This window comes from Macadamia integrifolia, chromosome 12 (genome assembly GCF_013358625.1).
Source record: "Macadamia integrifolia cultivar HAES 741 chromosome 12, SCU_Mint_v3, whole genome shotgun sequence".
Lineage (NCBI taxonomy): Eukaryota > Viridiplantae > Streptophyta > Magnoliopsida > Proteales > Proteaceae > Macadamia > Macadamia integrifolia.
The window spans coordinates 3095810-3103585 of record NC_056568.1 but is presented as its reverse complement, the minus strand read 5'-3'; positions in this window follow the sequence as shown (position 1 = coordinate 3103585).

Below are 7776 nucleotides of genomic sequence, written 5' to 3'. Positions count from 1 at the left end.
CGACGATAAGGTGCTGCATCAGGAAGTAATTCACCATCAGTTGTGGTCAATTTAAGATGTTGTCCCATTGGGCATTCAATCATGCGAGCTGTAGTGAAACCAATATCAAAGAGTATGTCCAGTGTATATTGTCATTGATTAAAAAAAACCTTTGTTTGGAGCGGGCCACTTCAAGGCTTAGAAAATATTTTAGTGCACCAAGGTCCTTGTTTCAGAATTGTTGATGTAAAGTTGCATTGTTGTGGCGTTAGGGTCTGCAATCAATATATCGTCGACATATACCAATACAAAGACGGCGAAAGCTTCATGCCCTTTAAAAAAAGAGAATAATCAGCTTTGGATTGGGTGAAACTGAGTTTAACAAGAACCTTAGAGAATTTTGCAAACCAAATTCTCGATGCTTGTTTGAGGCCATAAAGGGATTTATTGAGATGACATACCACATTCTCCTCCTTTTCTTCATATCCAGGTGGTAAGGTCATATATACTTCTTTGTCCAGATCGCCATATAGAAATGCATTATGAATCTCTAACTAATAGAGTGATTTTTAGAAAATTGATGTTTCTATTGTGTTTAGAATGCCTAAAATAGGGTATGTACACAACTTCAGGGGCTACAAAAGGCCATATGTCCACCGAGATCAACCAACGAGTTGAACGACAATAAAAATACAAGATCTCACCAGATCTCGTTTTTTCTTTTATCTAGATGGGTGGCAGGAGTGAGATCTTAAACCTTGATCAGAACTAGGGTTCGAAATCTCAAATATTTCGGTATTTTTTTTATTTTATAGAAACGAAATGGTACACGAAACGACAAAAGTACATGATTTTGGTCATCTTAGTCATATTTCAGTCATTTCGTTTAAAAAATTTGGCCCAAAAAATACATTACTTCGTCAAAATTTTGACCATCTCAGACATTTCATTTCACTAATTTCGGCCACTTAAGCCATTATCCCCCAAAATGACCAAGCAAAACATATGGAAAAAAGTACTCTGTATTTTGATGGTTTTGAAACCATCAAAATACCAAAATGAAACGAGCTCTTGAACCTTGATCAGAACCTGACCATATTTTGGACATCATCTCACCACTCAGGGACTCCGATTCCACTGGAGTTTGGGGTTGTCCTAAGACCTGGTGTGGTTGCTACCAGAATTCTCTAAAAAAAAAAGGGCGTACCCAGTGCAAGAGGCTCCTGCATGTGAGAGTTTTGAGGGAGCAAAAATTACGCAGCCTTACCTTGAGAATGTTGAGAGGCTATTTTGACCACTTGACCACTAGGTTCGCAACATTTGTACCTTACCATTAGAAAAGAGCAAACATTTCTAGAAAGTGAGAGATCTTAGGATTTATTCATCAAGGGCCCGTTTGTTTAGGGGGTTTTGATGGGGCAGGATTTAAGGGGTGGGAGAGTTGTACTTATTTTTCCAAAAGTATGGTAAAGGCATGTGTTTGGAAATACTCTAGACAACATTGGGAGATGAGCTTTCATGTCTATTGATGTGGCTTTCACCCCATCCCCTTCCAAAGTCCTACCAAATTGGTGGGACTTTGTGGGGTGGGAAGTCATTGCAATTAATGATTCTCTTTCTTCATTCTGTTGGGAAACATGTCCACACTCCTTGCCATGTTTTGGTGTTAACAAACAAACATACATCTTTAACTTGATTGATAATGTGATTAAGCTTGAAGAAATCCTTAGAAGATCAAAGGTCGAATCAAGACATGAAGCTAAGCTTAAAGACATGAAACAACAAACAAGAAGGAAAGAAGATGAAGGGCCAAAGAATGGAAGATTCAAGTGAAGAAGAAGATCACTAGGATAGATTAAGTTATTTACAATGTAATTTGTAATGTCTACCTACTTATATGCACTCACCTCATGCATGTGCATTGCATCATATTAGAATGACTATAGAGCATGTCTTGACTAGGTATGGAAAGTCTCTAAGTGGTGTGGAACACACAGTAACCTGATCAAGGGTATTTTAGGAAATCTTAAAATCAGAATTAGGAGATGAATCCTTCATAGAAGTTGTAGGAAATTGAGTTGTGAATCTAACGCAACTAATCTCAGATCATTCTGAAGTCGGACCGAAAAGTTATGGTCAAGACACTGATGACTGGTCAGTATGACAGCAGTCTGTCAAAACAGAGCATGTCATGTTGACGGTCGACCGGCTGGAAGCCCCGGTCGACCGGACATGTCCGAGACCATAGGCGGTCGACCGGCTGGAAGCCCCGGTCGACCGGATAAAAGTCCCGGTCGACCGGTGACTGCCTGGAAGTGCCCCAACGGCTATATTTTGCCTCAACGGCTCTTAGCGGTCGACCGGCTACCGATGGAGGTCGACCGGTGGACCCAGAATATGACCGTTTGAGTGAGATTTACTACCTAAAATGCTCTCCTAAGCTCATCTATAAATACCTCTAATACCACTCATTAGTAACGAATAAATCCCAACTTTAGAGAAGCATTATTTGAGCATTAGAAGTGAGAATTGGTCTACACCATCTCTTGAGTTCAAGTTCTTCATTTTACATTCAAGAGGAACTCAAGATCATCTACAAGTCTTCATCTACATCTTGGCATTTACATTACAAGCATAAAGAAGACTTCAAAAGGTGCATTCATTCTATCATCATTGCATATTTCATTTGCACCACACCGGAGGTAATTCTCTTTTATTCCACTTCTCCATTTTCTATTTTACATTAAGTCTAGACTGTACTTAGGCTTGTGTAAGGACCCTCTCATCCTTAAGAGATTGTAAGGATCCTCTTATCCTTAAAAGAGTGTAAGGTGCCTCTCTACCTTAAAGGAGATTGTAAGGTGCATCTCTACCTGCAAAGGAGATTGTAAAGGCGTCTCTCTGCCTGTAAAGGAGATTTGTAAGGATACTCTTATCCGTGAAAAAGATTGTAAAGGTTTTCTTCCCTACCTACTGTACTGAAAGGGAGTACTAGTGGAATACCTTACAAGAGGATTCTTGTAGGGAGTGGACTAGACTCGGATTGAGTCGAACCACTATAAATATTGTGTTGTGTGATTGTGCCCATTTTATTTATTCCGCATTGTTTTAAATTACAATCACACTTGTGTTCTATACATCGAAAAGAGTTAAAATTTCACTAGTATAACCTATTCACCCCCCCTCTAGGTTATTTCACATTCCTCTATCCTTTCTCTCCCACAGCTGTGTGCTAACCAAACAAGGTTAGGGTGGAAAAATCCAACTTTTCCTCCAACTTTACTTTCCCTGCCTTTAACCCCACTAAATGTGGGACCTAGTAGTCAAACATTCCCACCCCAAACTCCCCTCTAAACAAACTGGGCCCAATCGATGGCAATATCTTCCTCATCTAACTAGAGTTGTTATGTTTCTTGATTGAAATTTATTTCCTCCTCATAATATGGTCTATCGAGGAATTAGGAGAAGCTAGCTTCAGATCTGTGAACCCTAAATCAGCCCTATGATAGAAGTACATAGGCTGCTACCTACTATTTTATGCAAGCAGGGGTTATTGGTTATATTTACTGGGTATTGCTGGAAGTCCTAGCGATTGAAATAACCTATTTGACCTATAGTTATTACATGTTCCTGTACATGTTTGGGTATATTCCTGTGATCCTGACTGGGTTTAGGTTAACTGTAATCAACATTAATTTTGATTTCTATAAGAATGTTTGCTAGTGAACATTAACTAGCAAGTATTGAGGGACTGCTCTAGAAGTTCAACCTATGAAATAAAGTTTTAGTAATGGCCATAGTTATCACGATGTCAAGGCGAACGAAGGCGTTGGAGGGATGCCTAAGCGTTTAGGCGACAAGGCGATCGCCTTAAGGCGAACAATTGATACTTTTTATTTTCACTCTTTTCTATCATTATTTAGCCACAATAAAAAATCAACATTAAGCCATATCAAGTCCATAAGTGGCATCCCCTAGTTGAAGCCACTTCACCTAAGACTTCTGATGCATAAAAGCTTCCTCCACTTTAAAACATTCTACAACCTGAATACTAGCTTCCTTCTCTTCCTCCACAAGCTGCTCATTTAAGGACTACAATAAAGCATCCACTGTATCTCTTGTAACTTCAATGCAGCAGCCCTAACTCTCTCATGGACATCACGAAAGGAGGTCTTATTCCACGCCTTGAGCTCTTTTTTCACATTCTTGAGTTCCATGGATAAACAAACAAGAGGATTTAAATGGTTAGGAAAAACCTCAGACTTCCCCTCAAAAGTGCGTCTTTATAACCCTCTTGACCAATCCAGATTTCAAAGAACCTAAAAAGCTTAGGCCCAAAATCCGGACTGTCCAAAATCGACATTTTTTCCTGTATTGTTGTTGAATATTTCGATCTTTGGTATTATTGGACTGGATGGAAAATTTTTTTCTAAATCAATTATCATTTGTGGTTTTAACCTAGAGTCCATTATATTGTTTGGGTAATTTGTTGTGTCAGAAGAAACTAAAGTCAAAATTGTACTCTTTCCGACATATTTGGTATCATCTTGGTATTGGAATCAGCAACTGTTGGCTCTACATACGAGTTTCTTCTGTAGTTTCCATGCAAAATTTCTGCTTTTTAACGTATAACACCCTTCACTTTCATCAAGAGTGGAAAAGTAGAGGAATGCAACCCTAAATATTTGTTTTTTGGATGAAAACAATATTAAATTACGAGAGAAAAGGATATACAAGGGGAGGAGACTGCTGGTTGACGATATCTTGTATTCTGTCACAGTTTAATCCAAGGAGTACTGGTGCAGGCACCTCGACAGGAAGAAAGATGGTCCTGCTAGCCAATTAGCGAGCCATAGGGGTTGCAAAGGGGGCAGGAGGCCCCCATGCATAGAGGGAGTGTAGGGGGCGCAGCCCTTCACTCAAATTTTTTATTTGTGGCAGTTTTCTACTTTCCAGATTAGGGTTTTTCGCTATATATTTGTAGCGAGGGTTTCTTTCTCTATAATGCAAGAAATATTGAGAGGTGTGAAGATGTAATATCCCGCTTCTTAAACCCGGTCTGATTTCGCGGTTGAACCGGTTTAACCATGCAGGAACCGAGCCAGAGGATGTTAGAGCGGGTTCCTTATGGGCTATGATGGCACGGGTGACCTTAAACACCGGCTGGCCCGACAAGTCCGAGCCAGTGCCAGAAGAGACGGGAGTACACAAACCGTGTACGTGCACCTACCATAAGGCTATGTACGGATAAAACAGGTATTATATCTGTATTTTAAGATATATACGTAGGCTACAATGTATGCCTGGGGTGGGGTTTGAGCCGAGGTCCGAGCCCGGTCAAAATCCCAAGTTTTGACTCTCGGATGGGTATGTCAGGTGGGTACACCCACCCACCTGAGTGACCCATCCGACACTATTCACTTAATTAGGAATAGTATATAAGGCTTTATGACTTCTTTTCTTCCATTTATTACCCTCGTACGTTTGGTGAGAAAAGTAAAGAGGAGAGAGAAAGAGAAAGGGAAGAAGAAAGGAAGAGGAGGAGAGGAAGGATTTCAGCGGCGCCGAAGCTCGATCTTGCCATTCCGGTGCCGGAAGAGTAATCTTCAACTCGAGATCTACAGTTGGAGGTAAGAAAAGCTGGGTTTTATGAACATTAACCATACCCACGCTTTAAACCCTTGATTTGAGTATGGTTTCTCAAGATCTTGTAAACACCCTTTGAAATGTTGAATCTAAGGTTTAATAAATGATTTATGTGTTGATCTTGAAGGATTTGAAGAAGTATTGACAAGGTAGAAAGAGCATTGTGAGTTGGAAGTGTTTTTGAAGGGTTTGAAGTCATTTTTGAGCAAAGAAGGTAAGATGGTTCCCCTCACTTGAATCTAACTCAAATCTAAGCTAGAACCATCCTATAGGACTCTAAAGGTGTGAAGAATGGGTTGAGAAAAGCCCTATTTGGGTCCCCAAGGAATGGAAGAAGTTGAGAAGAAACTGGGGTTTTTCTGCCAAAACCGGCGGGTAGGACCGGTGGGTAGACAACCCACCTGAGACACCCACCTGAGAGGACCAGGGGGGTCCCTGGCCAAACCGGCGGGTAGGACCGGTGGGTCCTACCGGTGGGTCCATACCCGCCGGTCCCAAACCGGCGGGTGGGACCGGTGGGTAGACAACCCACCTGAGACACCCACCTGAGTGGCCAGAATGTGATTCTTAGGTCCGATCGAGCCCAAATCGGACGTGGGACCTTCTTTCGACGTTCTAAACACGATTTTGACGTCGGATTTCATTAATTTTGATTCTAAAATGGTGAAGTACTAACCCCTCTCAATTATGTTAGGTTCACCAAATCCTACCCGAATCGCTCCGGATCTCACCCGTACCGAGCGGGACTCCTTGTACGCTACAAGTAAGTGGAGAGAGGACGTGTGGCCTTGTTTCAAGGCATTTGTTTGGCATTCATATAACTATATCTAATTTAGTCATGTCATCATGAATATGCTATATAGATTAGTCATTCCACTCATTGATGTGCATATATGTTATGTTTACTTTCAATTGCAAATTAAATGAGATGTTATATGTTGAATGTGGACATCATGTTGCATAAAGCATTGATAGATTAGATGCCGTGGTCGGCTTGGAAACGAATGCATTGGTGGCCCGTGGTATGGGACACGGTGGTACTATGCAGTCGTACTGCATATAGGAGCATGCGGTATTAGGATTCTCACCATCCCGTGCTACGACCCTTCCCAACAGGGGTTGAGGTGTTGGGTTGCCATTTGGGGGGAAGCAGGGGTCGCGGTTGTCGAACACTGTGGCGGTTAGGCATTACGCCCGGCGAGTCATGTAGGACAGCCGGCAACCCCGGTGGTATTTCAAGAGGGCCAATCGTACTGCTTTTAAATTGCTGGAGTCAGCACTGTCATTTAATTTATTTACATTTCTGTTGAGAGCCCGTGGACGGCATTGTCTTTATTTTTCCGAGTACTCACGGTGGGCCTTCTCCAACAGCCCTATGGGCGTATCGCGGGAGGGAGTTCGCGGCTCGTACCCGGAGTATACGTGCACTGTGGTTGTAGTAGCACTAAAACCAAAGACTTAGTAATGTTGATTAGGTGTATGTGATTAAAATGACTTGCATGGCATGTAGTGCATATGATGTGTTGTGATGTGTGGACTGTTGTGTGTGGTCCACCTCTCTACTTACTGAGCTAGTGAGCTCATTCCACGTGTGCACCCCTTTTTAGATGATTTTGCAGGTCATGCATCTGAGGAGCAGGGGGTGGGTTCCCCAGTCGAGTTTCCTGAGGAGGACTGGTGGACCCCTGAGGAGTTTGAGCACGGCGTAGACTGCGCGTGTGAGAGCTGTGTTGCGGGGCAGCGGTTCTGAGGCCGAGCTGAGCTCCAGCCTTGATACCGATGCCGGGCTGCGTACTCTGATGTTTTTGATAATTTCCTGTATATAATTGATATTCAAACTTTATTCTTTTTGTGTATATATATCATACCTTCGGGCCCAAATGTATATAATTATGGTATCGCCATTTGGGTATCAGGTATATGGGAATTATTACAGGTAAAACTTAGTCTTCCGCTGATTTGATGAGTTGATGTTAGTGTGTGTATGTTGTAGTGGAATACAGTGTCTGATGATCCTGGCAGGTTTGGGTTAACCGGTGTTAACTCGGTCACCGCTCCGGTTCAGTGCGAACGGGGTGTGACAAACGGTGGTATCAGAGCGTGATGCTCTGCTCCACTCACAGCATACCATTAGAATCCCATAGACTCTAT